This window comes from Mirounga angustirostris, unplaced genomic scaffold, assembly GCF_029215605.1.
Source record: "Mirounga angustirostris isolate CCGP_5_RB_7025 unplaced genomic scaffold, mMirAng1.0.hap1 SCAF_6, whole genome shotgun sequence".
Lineage (NCBI taxonomy): Eukaryota > Metazoa > Chordata > Mammalia > Carnivora > Phocidae > Mirounga > Mirounga angustirostris.
Genome location: NW_026991714.1, coordinates 88,657,112 through 88,673,890, shown reverse-complemented (window position 1 = coordinate 88,673,890; position 16,779 = coordinate 88,657,112). Strand labels below are relative to the sequence as shown.

At 38.6% G+C, this 16,779-nt stretch overlaps 1 protein-coding gene across 11 annotated transcripts in view; it reads right to left on the bottom strand.

Annotated features, from left to right (window-relative positions):
* The window catches only part of UBE2D1 (ubiquitin conjugating enzyme E2 D1), a 44,578-nt gene that overhangs the window by 17,017 nt on the left and 10,782 nt on the right, over positions 1-16,779 (bottom strand). The gene's annotated exons all lie outside the window — the stretch shown is intronic.

Below are 16,779 nucleotides of genomic sequence, written 5' to 3'. Positions count from 1 at the left end.
TCCCAAGTCACAGACCCATTTGAGATGACTGTGCTTTATTTAATAGTTTTCTAAACTGGGCTTTTAGGAGATTGCTTCCGAAAATATTAATCATGTCGAGTTTTCTAAACATTAGTGTAAGTGGGTAAATGGGACTACTTTGCCCTTATTTTAACTAGAAAACTAGTTATTCTGAAAATAAGTTTCTGTAGTTAAAAAACTGGAAGGTATTTGCATGTATATATTTTACAGAGATACTGTATATGTGAATAAGTCATACCTATTCATAAATACACACATTTATTTGTGTATACTGACAACCCAAAATTATACTTTATTTGTAATAGCATTGAATCATGTTCAAATTTCAAATGTTAAACTGCTTTCAAATCCCCTTTAAAATAATATAGAAAAGTCAAGGTTATCTTGTTCTTATATTTTTGTGCCCTGATTCTACCTCCTCTGTTAGGAGCAGTTAGAGCTCAGGACAAGAAAGAGAAAAATCTCACAACTGAACTGCAAAGGTCAGGTCCTTAAGTTGTCTATTTAAAGCTCACTTATTATGGGAAAGAGGCAGCTGACAGTACATCAAACATAATGACACCAATACTTAGGTGAAGAGACTTACACATCCTAGACTCTTTAGGGGTCTAAATGTCTAATATTCTATCCATTTCTCAAACCCTGCTATATTTGGAAATATGTAACCGAAACTATGGTACATGAGTGCAGAAAGACTGACCAACAGAAAACAAAAGGATCAAAATACACCCTCCCTCACCCACAAAAATACAGACCTTAAATTTGAAAAAAGAAAAATGAGGAATTCTGAGATGTGCTAAAAGGGTAAAAATATATAACAACAAAAATACAACCAAACAAACCAAAATCCCACTCTTTTATTCTTCGCATACTCAGAAGCCAGTATACTTATTTTTCATTTGAATTGCATTTTATTATGTTCGCTTAGCCAACATTTAGTACACCATTAGATTTTGACGTAGTGTTCAACGATTCATCAATTGCATATAACACCCAGTGTTCATCACCACACATGCCCTGCTTAATACCGATCACCCAGTTACCCCATTGCCGACTCCCCTCCCTTCTGCAACCCTCAGTTTGTTTCACGGAGTCCAAAGTCTCTCATGGTTTGTCTCCCTCTGATTTCGTTCCATTCAGTTTTCCCTCCCTTCCCCTGTGGTCCTCTGTGCTATTCCTTATGTTCCACATATGAGTGAAACCAAATGATATGTTCTTCTCTGCTTGACTTATTTCACTACATGCGAAATACATCAATGCCGATGTAAATGGTGGGTATTCATCCTTTCTGATGGCTGAGTAATATTCCATTGTACATACATACCACATCTTCTTTATCCATTCATCCGTTGAAGGACATCTTGGATCCTTCCACTATTTGGCTATTGTGGACACTGCTGCTTTGAACATTGGGTGCAGGTGCCCCTTCTTTTCACTACATCTGTATCTTTGGGGTAAATATGTAGTAGTGCAATTGTTCAGTCATTGGGTAGCTCTATTTTTAACATCTTGAGGAACCTCCATATTGTTTTCCAGAGTGGCTGTACTAGCTTGCATTCCCACCAACAGTGTAAGAGGGTTCCCCTTTCTCCAGATCCTTGCCAACATTTGTTGTTCCCTGTCTTGTTAATTTTGGCCATTCTAACTGGTGTAAGGTGGTAGGTATCTCATTGTGGTTTTGATTTGTATTTCCCTGATGGCAAGTGATGTGGAGCAGTTTTTCATGTGTCTGTTGACCACTTGGATGTCTTCTTTGGAGAAGTGTCTGTTCATGTCTTCTGCCCATTTCTTGACTGGATTATTTGTTTTTGGGGGGTTGAGTTTGAGAATTCTTTATAGATCTTGGATACCAGCCCTTTATCTGTAATGTCATTTGCAAATATCTTCTCCCATTCCGTGGGTTGCCTCTTTGTTTTATTGACTGTTTGCTTTTCTGTGCAGAAGCTTTTTATCCTGATGAAGTCCCAAAAGTTCATTTTTGCTTTTGTTTCCCATGCTTTTGGAGATGTGTCTTGAAAGAAGTTGCTGTGGGGATACCTGGGTGGCTCAGTTGGCTAAGCATCTGCCTTCAGCTCAGATCATGAACCTAGGGTCCTGGAATCGAGTCCCACATCAGGCTCCTTGCTTAGCAAGGAGCCTGCTTCTCCCTCTGCCTCCTCTGCCTGCTGCTCTCCCTGCTTGTGCTCTCTCTCTCTCTGACAAATAAATAAATTAAAAAAAAAAAAAAAAGGAAAGAAGTCACTGTGGCCAACATCAAAGAGGTTATTGCCTATGTTCTCCTCTAGGATTTTGATGGATTCCTGTCTCACATTTAAGTCTTTCATCCATTTTGAGTTTATCTTTGTGTGTGGTGTAAGAGAATGGTCCAGTTTCATTCTTCTGCATGTGGCTGTCCAATTTTCCCAACACCAGTTGTTGAAGAGGCTGTCTTTTTTCCATTGGACATTCTTTCCTGCTTTGTTGAGGATTAGTTGACCATAGAGTTGAGGGTCCATTTCTGGGCTCTCTATCGTGTTCCATTGATCTATGTGCCTGTTTTTGTGCCAATATAATGCTGCTTGATGATCACAGCTTTGTAATATAGCTTGAACTGATGCATTCTGATGCCCCCAGTTTTGGTTTTCTTTTTCAATATTCCCCTGGCGATTCGGGATCTTTTTTACTTCCATACAAATTTTAGGATTGTTTGTTCCAGCTCTGTGAAAACTGCTGATGGTATTTTGATAGGAATTGCACTGAATGTGTAGATTGCTCTGCGCAGCACAGACATTTTAACAATGTTTATTCTTCCAATCCATGAGCATGGGATGCTTTTCCAGCTCTTTGTGTCTTCCTCAATTTCTTTCGTAACTGTTCTGTAGTTTCTAGAGTATAGATCCTTTACCTCCTTGGTTAGGTTTATTCCTCGGTATCTTATGGGTTTTGGTGCTACTGTAAATGGGATCAATTCCTTAATTTCTCTTTCTTCAGTCACATTGTTAGTGTATAGAAAAGCAACTGGTTTCTGTGCAGTGATTTTGTTTTCTGCCATGTTGCTGAATTGCTGTATGAGTTAAGCAATTATGGGAGGGGGAGTCTTTTGGTTTTCCACATAAAGTATCATGTCATCTGCGAAGAGAGTTTGACTTCTTTGCTGATTTGAATGCCTTTTATTTCTTTTTGTTGTTTGATTGTGGAGGCTAGGACTTCTAGTACTATGTTGAACAGAAGTGGTGAGAGTGGGCATTCCTGTCGTGTTCCTGACTTTAGGGGAAAAGTTCTGTTTTTCCCCACTGAATGATATTTGCTGTGGGCTTCTCATAGATGGCTGTTATGATATTGAGGTATGTTCCCTCTATCCCTACATTTTGAAGAGTTTTAATCAGGAAAGGATGCTGTATTTTGTCAAATGCTTTTCCTGCATCAATTGAGATCATATGGTTCTTGTCTCTTCTTTTGTTAATGTGCTGTATCTCATTGATTGATTTGTGAATGTTGAACCACCCTTGCATCCCAGGAATAAATCCCACCTGGTCATGGTGAATAATCCTTTTAATGTACTGTTGGATCCTACTGGCTAGGCTCTTGTTGAGTATTTTGGCATCCATGTTCATCAGGGATATTGGTCTGTAATTCTACTTTTTGATGGGGTCTTTGGTTTGGGACCTCAGAGTAATGCTGGCCTCACAGAACAAGTTTGGAAGTTTTCCTTCTATTTCTATTTATTGGAACACCTTCAGGAAAATAGGGATGATTTCTTCTTTAAAATTCCCCTGGGAAGCCATCTGGCCCTGGACTCTTGTTTTTTGGCAGGTTTTTGATGACTGCTTCAATTTCCTTGCTGGTTATTGGTCTGTTCAGATTGTCTATTTCTTCCTGTTTCCGTCTTGGTAGTTTATAAGTATCCTGGAATACATCCATTTCTTCCAGACTGCCTAGTTTCTTGGCATATAGCTGCTGGAAATAAGTTCTAATAACTGTCTCTATTTCCTTGGCATTAGTTGTGATTTCTCCCCTTTCACCATGATTTTATTAATTTGGGTCCTTTCTCTTTTTTTTGGATAGGTCTGGTAGAGGTTTATCGATCTTATTAATTCTTTCAAAGAACCAGCTTCTAGTTTCGTTGATCTGTTCTACTTTCTTCTAGTTTCTATTTCATTGATTCCTGCTCTAATCTTTATTATTTCTCTTCTGCTGCTTGCTTTAGGCTATATTTGATGTTCTTTCTCTGGGTCCTTTAGGTATAAGGCTAGCTTGTGCATTTGGGATTTTTCTAATTTTCTGAGGGCAGCTTGGACTGCTATGTACTTCCCTCTAAGGACTGCCTTTGCAGTATCCCATAGGTTTTTAACCAATGTGTTTTCATTTTCATTGGCTTGCATGAATTGTTTAAGTACTTCTTTTATTTCCTGGTCGACCCATTCATTCTTCAGTAGGATGCTCTTTAACCTCCAAGTGTTTGAGTTCCTTCCAAATTTTTCCTGTGGTTGAGTTCGTTTCAAAGCTTGTGGTCTGAAAATAAGATACCCAAATCTTATGTTATCAGTTGAGACCTTATTTGTGACCCAGTATGTGATCTATCCTGGAGAAAGTTCCATGTGCACTCGAGAAGAATGAGTATTCTGTTGTTTTAGGATGGAGTGTTCTGTATATATCTACGAAGTCCATCTGGTCCCGTGTGTCATTCAAAGCCCTTGTTTCTTTGTTGATGATCTGTCTATTGCTGTGAGTACAGTGTTTAGGTCTCCGACTGTTAATGTATTATTATCCATGTTTCTTTATTTTGGTTATTAGTTGGTTTATGTAATCTGCTCCCATGTTGGGGGCATAGATATTTACAATTGTTAGATTTTTCTCATTGGTAGACCCTTTAAATAAGATATAGTGTCCCTCTACATCTCTTACCACAGTCTGAGGTTTAAAATCTAATTTGCCTGATATGAGGATTGCTACCCCAGCTTTCTTTTCAGGCCCACTAGCATGACAAATGGTTCTCCATCCCCTCACCTTCAATCTTGAGGTGTCTTTAGGTTCAAAAGGAGTCTCTTGTAGACAGCATAGGAATGGGTAAAAGGAGTCTCTTGTAGACAGCATAGGAATGGGTCTGGCTTTTTTATCTGAAACCCTGTGTCTTTTGATGAGAGCATTTAGCCCATTTACATCGAGAGTAACTATTGAAAGATATCAATTTAGTGCCATTGTATTGCCTGTAAAGTCCCTGTTTCTATAGATTGTCTCTGTTAATTTCTAGTCTCTATTACTCTCGGGGGTCTTTCTTCATTTACAGTATCCCCCTTAATATTTCTTGCAGGGCTGGCTTGGTGGTCACATATTCTTTCAGTTTCTGTCTGTTTTAGAAGCTCCGTATCTCTCCATCCATTCTGAATGACAGCCTTGCTGGATAAAGTAGTCTTGGCTGCATGTTCTTCTCATTTTGTACCCTGAATATGTCTTGCCAGCCCGTTCTGACCTGCCAGGTTTCTGTGGATAGGTCTGATGTTATTCTGATGTTCCTCCCTTTGTACATAAGAAATCTCTTTCCCCTACCTGCTCTCAGGATAGCTTCCTTGGCTCTAAGATTTGCAAGTTTCACTATTATACTTTGGGGTGTTGATCTATTTATTTATTTTGGGAGGGGTCCTGCCTCTTGGACACAAGTGTTTGTTTCCTTTCCCAGATTAGGTAAGTTCTCAGCTATGATTTCCTATACCTTCTTGTCCTGTCTCTCTCTCCACTCCCTCCGGGATCCCAATAATTTTGACATTGCAATGTTTCAAGGCATCATTGATCTAAGTCTGTTTTCATGGGCTACTAGCTGCCTATCCCTATCAGCTTCCTTCCTATCAGCTTATCTTCTAGATCACTGATTCACAATTCTGCCTCATTTACCATGGCTGTTAGAGTATACAGTTTAGACTGCATCTCATTCATAGCATTTTTATGTTAAGCCTGATTAGATCTCACTTTTGCCCTTAGAGATTCTATTGTGTCACTAATGCTTTTTTCAAGCCTAGCTATTGACTTCATGATTGCTATTCTGAATTCTATCTCTGACATCTTGCTTATATCCATATCCATTAGTTCTATGGCAGAGGACATTGTCTCTGGTTCTTTTCTTTATTGAGAGTTCCTCCTCCTAGTAATTCTATTGAGAGATGGTTGAATGAATGAACAGAGTCCAAAATATCAACCACGACCCACACAGAATGCCCCCAAGAAAAAATCCGAAGTGGTGGAAAGCTACCACAGATATGCGACCAAAGTCAAGATGATCCAAAACAATAAAAAAGGGGGGGCGGGGCGGGGTGAGAGATTATAATCTCTCAGGATGACCAAAACAGGGTGATCTTCCTGTTCCTGACTGATTTTTGGTCTCCTTGTTAGAAGACAGTATATTACAAAGAAATCAGAACTTATATATATATATCAAGATAAAGTTGAATAGAGTGAAAACAGGCTAGTATGGGGCATAAATCTTATAAAACGTAGATGTGAAAAAAATAAAAGTTAAAAAGCGACTAAAAACAAGTTGGGAAATAAGAATCTATTTGAAATGGGAACAGGGTAAAAAAAAAAAAAGAACAGGAAGAATAAGAAACGTAAAATTTTAGCCTGAAGTATACAACGAGTCGTGAGGGAACACCTGGAGCTCCCTATATTATTTTCCCCTAGCACTGGAGTTTGACAGTCCTGTGGGAAATAAGCTTATGATTCACCTGTTCTTCCAGTCTGTCTTCCGGAGGAGGGGCCTGCTCCTCAGCTTCTCAGGAGTCTCTGCCTGGGGGTAGTTGTCCCACCCCTTGTTAGGGAGACGGGCTTAATGTGAGCTGATCGGCTGTGTGGCTTTTGTTCCCTGGTGGCTTTCTGCTTCTCTTTAGAGGATTAGAGCAAATATGGCCATGCAGAAATCTCTGGCCCAGAGCCACAAGGTCACAGTCCCCTTTCTTCAATAAATCCTCCAGGTCAAACCATCTCCACTTTTTTGTGTACCAAACTCCACAGACTCGCCCTATTCATGCCCGCTACATCTTTCCCGAGGGAGTTACAGGGAACCCCTAGCCTCTCTGTGCTTTGTGACTTTGCAACTGCTAGCGGCCACAGTCTCACACGTGTACCCTCTTCTGCAGTTCCCAGGTCACGCTGAGTGCTGCCCCAGTGTCCCTTCGGTGGTCACCCTGAGAGCTGTTTCCCAGTCATGGATGCAAACTCTTTTTGGGCCAAACTGCTGAATCCCACGGCTCCCGCCCACTGCCCCTTTCCTGGTGGAGTTATGGGTACCCACAAGCATCGCTGCGCTTTGTGATTTTGCAATTGTTAGCAGCCATGGGCTCGTATGTGCACCCTCTTGAGCAGCTCCCAGGTCATGCTAGGTGCTGCACCAGTGTCCTTTCATGGGCCACGCGGCCCTGAGATTTGTTGCCCTGTCCTGGGCACAAGCCGTTTTATATCTCCCCTAGAATGTTAAACAGCCCGCACCTTCTAGTCCTTTTCAGGGTGGTCAGGCAGACAGCGGTCTCCCTACAGGCTCGGCTCAAGGTTTATGGTGACCGGAGCTGAGAGTCCCTTCTGGGCTCACTGACCATAACCAGTCTCCCTGCTCCACTGCTTGGGCATTCTATCGGTTCAGGCTCCCCCATTCTTTCTGAGTCTCCTGGAATCCAGAGACCACAATGATCCACCTAGAATTCTGCCCTGTTCATCCCCTGTGTCTCTCAGAAAGGGGTGTTTCTCACTAGAGCAGATTTCCAAAGGTCCAGATTTCTTGCTCAGGTGTTATATCACTTTCCAGTGGCCAGCTTTTGGAGGTCCCCTCCCCCCTCCGTTTATCTTCTGATATTTCCCCTGAAGATTCAAGGTTCCACACCTCCTACCTTGCAAAAAGTAGTCATTTTTCTGCTTGTAGAGATCCATATAAATCTTCTTACATCTCAGGTTGAATTCGTGTGTGTTCAGAATGGTTTGATAGATATCCAGCTAAATTCGAGGGACCAGATGAAACGAGGTCCCCTACTCTGCTGCCATCTTGCCCCCCCAGCCAGTATACATTTAGATAAGACACAAGAAACCAAGAACTACTTATACTAATTAAATTCCAACTTAGTTTACTCCAAGTTTCTAAGAAACAGTCTTATAACCTGCTTCATGGTTTCTGTTTTAACTGGCATTCTTATTTACCTATTTTTATCATCATAGCCACATATGGAGTATTACAAATAATTTAGTGATTCCTATGTTATTTCAAAAGGAAATTCTAGGATTAGTAATCTCTTCCTTTGCTCTTCTCTCCACTGCCTCTGTAAGAATCAATACTGAATTATACAAACTGCTCAAGTCTGTAAGATATGTAAGAGCCAAAGCTTAACTCCACATTTCTCACTGCTCATGGAAGCCCCTCTAAAGTACAGTTTACAACCTGACCCTGGCTTTCACTCCTTGAACACTTCTTCCTACTCCACCAACTCCCTTGAAATCTAGGATGCACTCTATATGTAGCCTCCCAATAACTGTTTCATTAGCTCCTCACCTAGGCCTCTTCATGCTGATTAAAAGTAAAAAATTCCAAAGACAAAGCACTTAAAACCATTTATTTTGAATTAGGAGGTATATGTGAGTGTGTGTTTGTGTTACAAAAGCAAAACAAAGCAAAGTAGTGCTTTGTAAAGAAAAAAACAGAGCAATGCATAGTCAAACACCCATAAGACCATTACCGAAACCAAACCACTGTTGACCTATTAAAATACTTCATCTATAACTTTGGTGGAAAATAAACATGTCATTCACTGTTGGAGGGATTAAGTTAAGACACATCCTTTTGAAGGGTAATTTGGTAATAACTGTGAAAGTGGAAAATGCATATGGTCTCTGACCAGTAATTTCATCCCGTAGTAATAATTGTCCAAATACCCAAAGATACATATATCAAGATGTCCAGTGAGGCATTCTGTATAACTACAAAAAAACCAATAACCTAAAAGTCCATCAATAAGAGAATGGTTTCATGATACAGCCACATTATGAAACACTGTGCAGCCATTAAAAAGAATGAGCTAGATCTGTAAATGCTACATTAAAAGATGCTGTGTGCTTATAATACAGTTTTTGAGTGGAAAATACAAGTTACAGAAGGGTATGCCCATTAGATCCCATAACATATACACATACATGCATAGAAAATAAATAAAAGAATACACACCAAACTAGTAGCTGTAGTTATTTCTGGGAATGGGTTGTCACTTTTCATTTATGTCTTCTATATTGTTTCAACTTTTTTTTTTAAGATTTTATTTATTTGAGGGAGAGAGAGAGAGAGCACAAGCAGGGGAAGCAGCAGAGGGAGAGGGAGAAGCAGGCTCCCCACTCAGCAAGGAGCTCAATGCGGGACTCAATCCCAGGACCCTTGGATCATGACCTGAGCCAAAGGCAGCCGCTTAACTGAGCCTTTGTTTCAACTTTTTAATAATAGTTCTGTAACTTTTTAAATAAAAGATAGTGATTTTTTTACTCAGGTTCTTAGGCATTTTTTAAAAATGAAATGACATTGGTACTTTCCACTACACTTATAATAAGCATCTTCTCTTTTCACTAAATAATTTTTATAAGACAAGGAAAGACTGAGGAAATGTCACAGATTAAAGAATACATATACTAAGAAGACCTACCAATTAAATTCAATGTAGGATCCCAGACTGGATCCTCAAACAAGAAAAAGACAGTAGAAAAACTGGTAAAATCTGAATTAGGTCTGTAGTTTAGTTCATTATGTTGCCTTCTTCATTTTGGTTATGTAAGTTGTAAATACTGGGGAAATTACGTGAAGGATACAGGTGAACTTTATTATTTTTTGTAACTTTTCTATAAGATTAAATTAATTTCAACATAAATAATACTGTAAAAATTTTTTTTTATTCCAAAACCTAATCTGCTTTCTTTCTCAAGCTTGCTTCTTTTCCTGTGTTTCCTACACCTGTTAATAGAATATTAGTCTCCCAGTCACCAGGCTCAAAATTTCCTCATTGTTTTGACTCTTTTCTCTCTCTTTTCCTTCATCTACAGTCAGAAGAAAATACAACATACTCTCAATACTTGTTATACTGCTTCCTACAGTTACCTCAAAAACCAGTTATAGTACAACTTGAATTGCTTCCCAAAACTCTATGCATTATTTGTAGAATAATCTTCTAAAAGCACAGCTCTATTTCAATCTTCCCTTAGAGAATTTCAGTGGCTCCCCACTGCTTATTAAAATCAATCAAACTCAACCAATGAAGGCTTTTCATTATCTAGTCCCAACCCTACACACTCAATTGGGTTCCCATTCACAAACTCACCCAGTAATATTCCAAAGAACTCCCTTGCATTTTCTAAAACACTTTCAAGAGGTCTATGAGGTCAACATTAATTTCACAATAAAACTACGATGTTTTTGCCTTTTTCACTCTCAATATCTCATGAGTATACAGTGGAGTTTTCCAGTTATAGGACATGTGATATTGTAACAGATTGAATTCCTCAGCAAATGTGAAAATTCAACTATTATCTATAAGCCTGACTATAATGAGATCTGAACATGTATAAAACAATGCCACTTTTTTGTTTTGGAAAAATTATTTTTAATAAAAATGTTATTTATGTTAATATGTAATGGTTTGTTATTTCTAAATTACTATTTCTAAATTTGTTTTAGATTCTCATATGGAATATTAATAGACATAACCATACAAACAAAAAAGCTCTTTGAGGCCCTCAGCAGTTTGTTTGTTTGTTTTTGAAAGAAAGAACACACAAGCAGGGGGAAGGGCAGAGGGAGAGAGAGAGAATCCCAAGCAGGCTCCACTCCCAAAGCAGGGCTCCACCCCATGAACCCAAGACCACAACCTAAGCCAAAATCAAGAGTCAGATACCTAATGGACTGAGCCACCTAAGCACCCCTCTCAATATTTTTAATACAAGGAGGTCCTAAGAACCAAAAGTTTGAGAACCATACAGTCAGGTTTCGACTGATTACCTGGATTTTACATGGCTAAGTTTTCTGGCCTTAGTAACTTTCTTTCTCCTAAAATAACCTTCCTTCTAGTTCCCTATGCCCAAGTTATACCCATTCTCCTTAACAGTGGTCATCTTCTCAACAGCCACTTTAAAAACATGAGTTTTGGAGTCAGACTTATATCAAATCTGGCCTTGCACTAACCCTTACTAGCTGTGTGACTATGGGCAACTTAACCTCTTTGAGTCTCAAGTACCTCATCTGGGGACATCACTGGTAATCCTGAAGAACTATACTGACCACTGAATGAAAACACAAAAGTACCGGGGCACCTGGGTGGCTCAGTCAGTTAAGTGTTGGACTCAGGTCATGATCTCAGGGTCTGAGATAGAGTCCTGCTATGGGATCCATGCTCAGTGTAGAGTCTGCTTGGCAGATCCTCTCCCTTTGCCCCTCCCCCCACTCACTTGTTCACTCTCTAAAAAATAAATAAAATAAATCTTAAAAAAAAAAAAAACAAAAAACAGACGTACCTAGCTTAATACCTGGCATGTATAAGATGCTTAATAAATACTAAATTTCTTCCTTCCCTTTCCTCTTCTACCAGAATATTTTTTTAAAACCAGAACTTTAATGCATTTTATTCATGGATTCCTCCACAATACTTAGCACAATGCCTTTTATATAAGGTGTGTGATAGTTGAGTTAACCAATAAAATTTAAGGAATAACATGATCAGCAGCGAATAGACATCTCAAATTTCAATCTTTTTTTTTTTTTTTTTTTTTTGAGACAGAGAGAATGAGAGAGAGAGAGCACATGAGAGGGGGGAGGGTCAGAGGCAGAAGCAGGCTCCCTGCCGAGCAGGGAGCCCGATGTGGGACTCGATCCAGGGACTCCAGGATCATGACCTGAGCCAAAGGCAGTCGCTTAACCAACTGAGCCACCCAGGCGCCCTCAAATTTCAATCTTTTTATAAATACATATGATTAGATTTGACAACAGAATCAGAATCAATGCAGATTGTATTTAATAAAAAGAGTATCATAACAACAGATGTTAAGAGAGAATAATGCAGTTTACTTAAAAACACTGGGGTGCCTTTTTTTTTTTAAGATTTTATTTATTTGACAGAGAGAGAGCAAGCGGGGGGAGCAGCTGAGGGAGAGGGAGAAGCAGACTCCCCGCTGAGCAGGGCCCAATGCGGGGCTTGATCCCAGGACCCTGGGATCACAACCCAAGCCGAAGGCAGATGCTCAACTGACTGAACCACCCAGGCGCCCCTAGGGTGGCCTTTTAAGTAATATATAATCTTACCCAGAAATGAATCTCAAAAGAATATTAATCATTAAAATATTAAAAACTCATGCTACTGCCATAACTATTTTCAATTTACAGAATGTATGATTTCTACCAAAGTAGCCAAAGCCACACAAAATTCTTGTTACAAATTTTGGTTTTGGTTTTTCTGGTTTAGAAGACCTCAAAACTCTAAATATTCCACCCTTATAGCTTATTTAGGATGCTGCTGACCTACTGTCAGGATATATAGCTTTTGGTTGCCTTTCCAAGAGCTGAGTTCCAAGTGCTGAGTTGACCAGTCTCAAAGTAAAGTTGTCTTCCAACCACTGGCAATCCTTGGTAACAGAGCTGCCCAGAAACAGGGCTGCAGTTGGTGGCACGGACAATTTTTTACTTTTGTCTTTCTGTCCCATGATCAATTTAACCAGTGGACTAATTATAGCAGAAGTTTATTAAATGTTTCCATATCCTGTCTAATACGGATCATGACTCTGTTTTATTTTTTTTAAAGATTTTATTTGAGAGAGAGAGCATGAGCAGGGTGAAGGGTAAAGGGAGAAACAGACTCCCCACTGAGCAGGGAGCCCGAAGCAGGGCTCGATCCCAGGACCCTAAGATCATGAACTGAGCTGAAGGCAAACACTTAACCGACTGAGCCACCCAGGTGCACCATGACTCTATTTTTATACTCTCATCCCAACTCTATCCTCCCGATGTTTTAAAGACTTAACTTACTGGAATCAGATTATGATGCTTATAATCTCCTAAATCACTGGTCCAACATATTTGTTGATGATTATACTGACGCATGAAATTCAAGGAGAACTGGTTTGTGGAAAAAAATAACTTCTTAAGATATAGTTTAAAAGGTATAGGAAAGAGGTCCTCTGGATTCTCAGAAACTTAAAAGTAGTTGTATCTCCAAGAAAATACATGTAAGAGTAGCTATACACTTTAAGGGTCACCTTCTGAATGTATTTATTCAAGTTTAGAATGCTCTAAAGAGTTCTAGAGAATTTCTCCTAAGACAGAAGTGTGATCTAGTAAGGAACTGGTATAAAATATCTTGACTGACACAAACTACCTTCTAAATTCAAAAAAAAAAAAAAACATATGAAATAATAATAAATAAGGTTGTAAGAGCTGGTAAATTCTAAAAAACCACATATATTGCCTCAGAGATTACTTCCTACTCCACCCCTTTAAACCTGGCACCTACAATACTGTACTTAACTATATAAACCCTTATTTGCAAAAAAAAGTGGAGCACAGAAAAGTTAATGGTTTTGTTGCTGTTGTTGTTTCTTTTTTCTTTTCTACGTGCTAGTTATTACAAGTAGCAGTCAGGCCCGCTGCATTTTGCCACACAGGACATGAGCCAAATCCAGGGGGCGTCTTTCACACACTTCAATGCGGTGATACCTCCTTAGGGCTCTACAAAGCTTCACTGCAGACAGTTGCACTTGAAAGAAATGGACAACATATCCTTTAAACCCAACTTAGGATATTATCACTGTTTTTGATAAACAAATAGCAATTTTGATGTAGAAGCAAAAGTGATGGTGTTTGACATCTGAGTAGGACCATGAGAACTTACTTTATCAATGCATTGCAAATGGAAAGAAAACAATGGCAAACTTAGCATTCAAAAATTAAAAGTGAAGTCAGTGACATTCTAATGGAGAAAAAGAAAAATTTTCTCAACAGATGGTCATCTGGGTATCCATATGGGAAAAAAAATAAACCTTGGCCTCCCCTACCTCAAATCTTATTAAAAAATCAATTCTAAATAGATCATAAGTTTAAATATGAAAGATAAAATACCACTCCTATGTATTTTTTTAAAAGATTTTATTTTTAAGTAATCTCTACACCCAACATGGGGCTTGAACCCAAACCCTGAGACCAAGAGTCCCATGGTTCACTAACTGTGCCAGCCAGGTGGCCCAAGAATGTTTTTAAAAGAAAACATAAAACGTCTTCATGACTTGAAGGAGGCAGAAATTTCTTAAACAGGACAAAAAGAGCACTATCCATAAGAGAAAAAAATGAAAAATTTGGACTTGGCTAAAATCAAGAACATATGTTCATTGAAAGACACACTTAAAAGTGTTAAAAGGCAAGCAAGCCATCAAATAGGGGAAAATATTTACAGTACATATATCTGACAAAAGACCCACATCCAGAATATGTAAAAACTTTATCTACAGATCAATTTTTAAAAGGCAGACTTGAATAAGCATTTTATAAAAGAGGCTATCGAAAAAAGAAAGAAAAGAAAGAAAGAAAGAAAGAAAGAAAGAAAGAAAGAAAGAAAGAAAGAAAGAAAGAAAGAAACTATCCAAATGGCCAATATACATATGAGAAGTGGCTTGGCTTCATTAGACATCAAGGAAATGCAATTAAAACCAAAATCCTATACCACTACAAACCCAACAGAATGGTTAAAATGAAAAAGCCAGAAAAAAGCATCAAGGTTCGCAAAGGTGTGAGGCAACTGGAACGCTCATGCTGCTGGTGGATGAGGGAACGTTTGACATTCACTACCAAAGGTGAACACTGGAATACTCAATGACCCAGCAAGTTTACTGCCAGGAATATACCTAACAAAAATATGTAGAAAACCGATAATGTAACAGATGCCTATCAAACAATGAGACTAGGTATAAATCCATATATGGAAAGAACTCATTATAGTAAACACACTGTGTATATGTGTTTATGTGTGTATGTATAATTTCATTTCCAGTGACTTTTAAAAGCTAAAACTGAAATATATAGTTGATCCAATATCCTTCTCCTCCTTCGAGACAAAGTAAGCTTAAAACAACCTAACACTATACCTAAACACAGATCAGGCAATAAATATCATCAAACTGGTAAAGTATGCCCCAGACAAAAGTAGTCTGTGTCAGTGAAACAATTTTCTATTCCAATGTGCTTAACACTCAAATAAAAAAAAAAAAAAAAAAACTAATTAGGGTATCTAAATTTCAAAATAAAAATATAAGATATAGTAATGAAAGGCAGATTACAAGATACTGTCCCTATATTTTGACTGGAACTATAGAAGCATTATAAGTCCACAAAAATGTGGACTTAATGGATTTATATAGCCTTACATGGCTAAGTACCTCTATTCTAGTTCAGATTTCTGTAACCAAATAGACACAAAGCAAAGTACTAAGAGGTCTGAAACTGAATTTTAAATTGTCACAGATGGTATGTTTATAACACCCCACAATATGCTGAGTGTTCTCCATAAAACCAACCTAGACACAGTCCCTGCCTCTAGGGAACTTAAAATCTAAAAGTAGATGAGGCAGCCTAATTCAAAGAAAGTAAACAAACAAAAAGAAACAAAGAAGGGAATGTAAGAAAAGAGAAGCCTGAATTAATCTCTCAGCTCCCAGAAGGGTAAAAGTCCAATCTGAACAGTAGAGAATGAACAAGTCAGAGTTGCCTTATTTACCATCAAACCTAATATGACACTATGCAATAAATATTCTCTAAAAAATTATGCTGACCAGACTGAAAAAGCTTTGTTGTACTCTAGCTTCAACATTCAGAAAGTCTAAATCTCTGTAATAGAATATATATCCCACTGGATGTGTGTAAAGGACATTAAATAGCCTGTGCATAGGGACTGATTTACAGTCAAAAATCTAAATTACTGAATCCAAAGCACACGAAAACATTATTTCAAAAATCCTGGCTCGGGGCGCCTGGGCGGCTCAGTCGTTGTGCGTCTGCCTTCGGCTGGGGTCGTGATCCCGGGGTCCTGGAATCAAGCCCCACATCGGGCTCCCTGCTCGGCGGGAAGCCTTGCTTCTCCCTCTCCCACTCCCCCCTGTTTGTGTTCCCTTTCTCAGTGTCTCTCTCTCTCCCTGTCAAATAATAAATAAAAATCTTTAAAATAAAATTTTTTTAAAAAACCCACAAAAACAAAAATCCTGGCTCAACAGGTAATTCATGGACACAACCATCTTTACCTCAAAACTCCTAAAACAGACAGTGATTCTTACCAGACTGCATTTTTTATATTGTCTCTAAAAGGATATATGAGCTATATTTGGTTTATCTGTAAATAAACATTTCATGGGCTTACAGTTTAGGCTCTGATCTCCTTATCCAGTTGACTAGAGCTATTTCAATAGAGAGATATCGAACAATTGTCAGAAAGGTCTCCAAATACAGAACCTCTTTAAGCCTCTGAATTAAAGAACAGCTTTATTTTTAACCATGTAGATTCTTCCTGGAAGACTTCAAAATGCTGACACTATCCAATTAATTTAGTTATAGGAACAAAACTCACTTCAACAAACTGGTCCTAGCTGCTCCTCCTTGGATCAGGTATCTCTAGTAAAGGCAATAATAATAAAAATAATAATAATAATAATGCAGCCAAATTCCACACAAAAGGAAGAAGATGAAGAAAGCAATGATGCTACTGATTTTGCTGCATCAAAGTAGTATTTATTGAATCAGAGCTA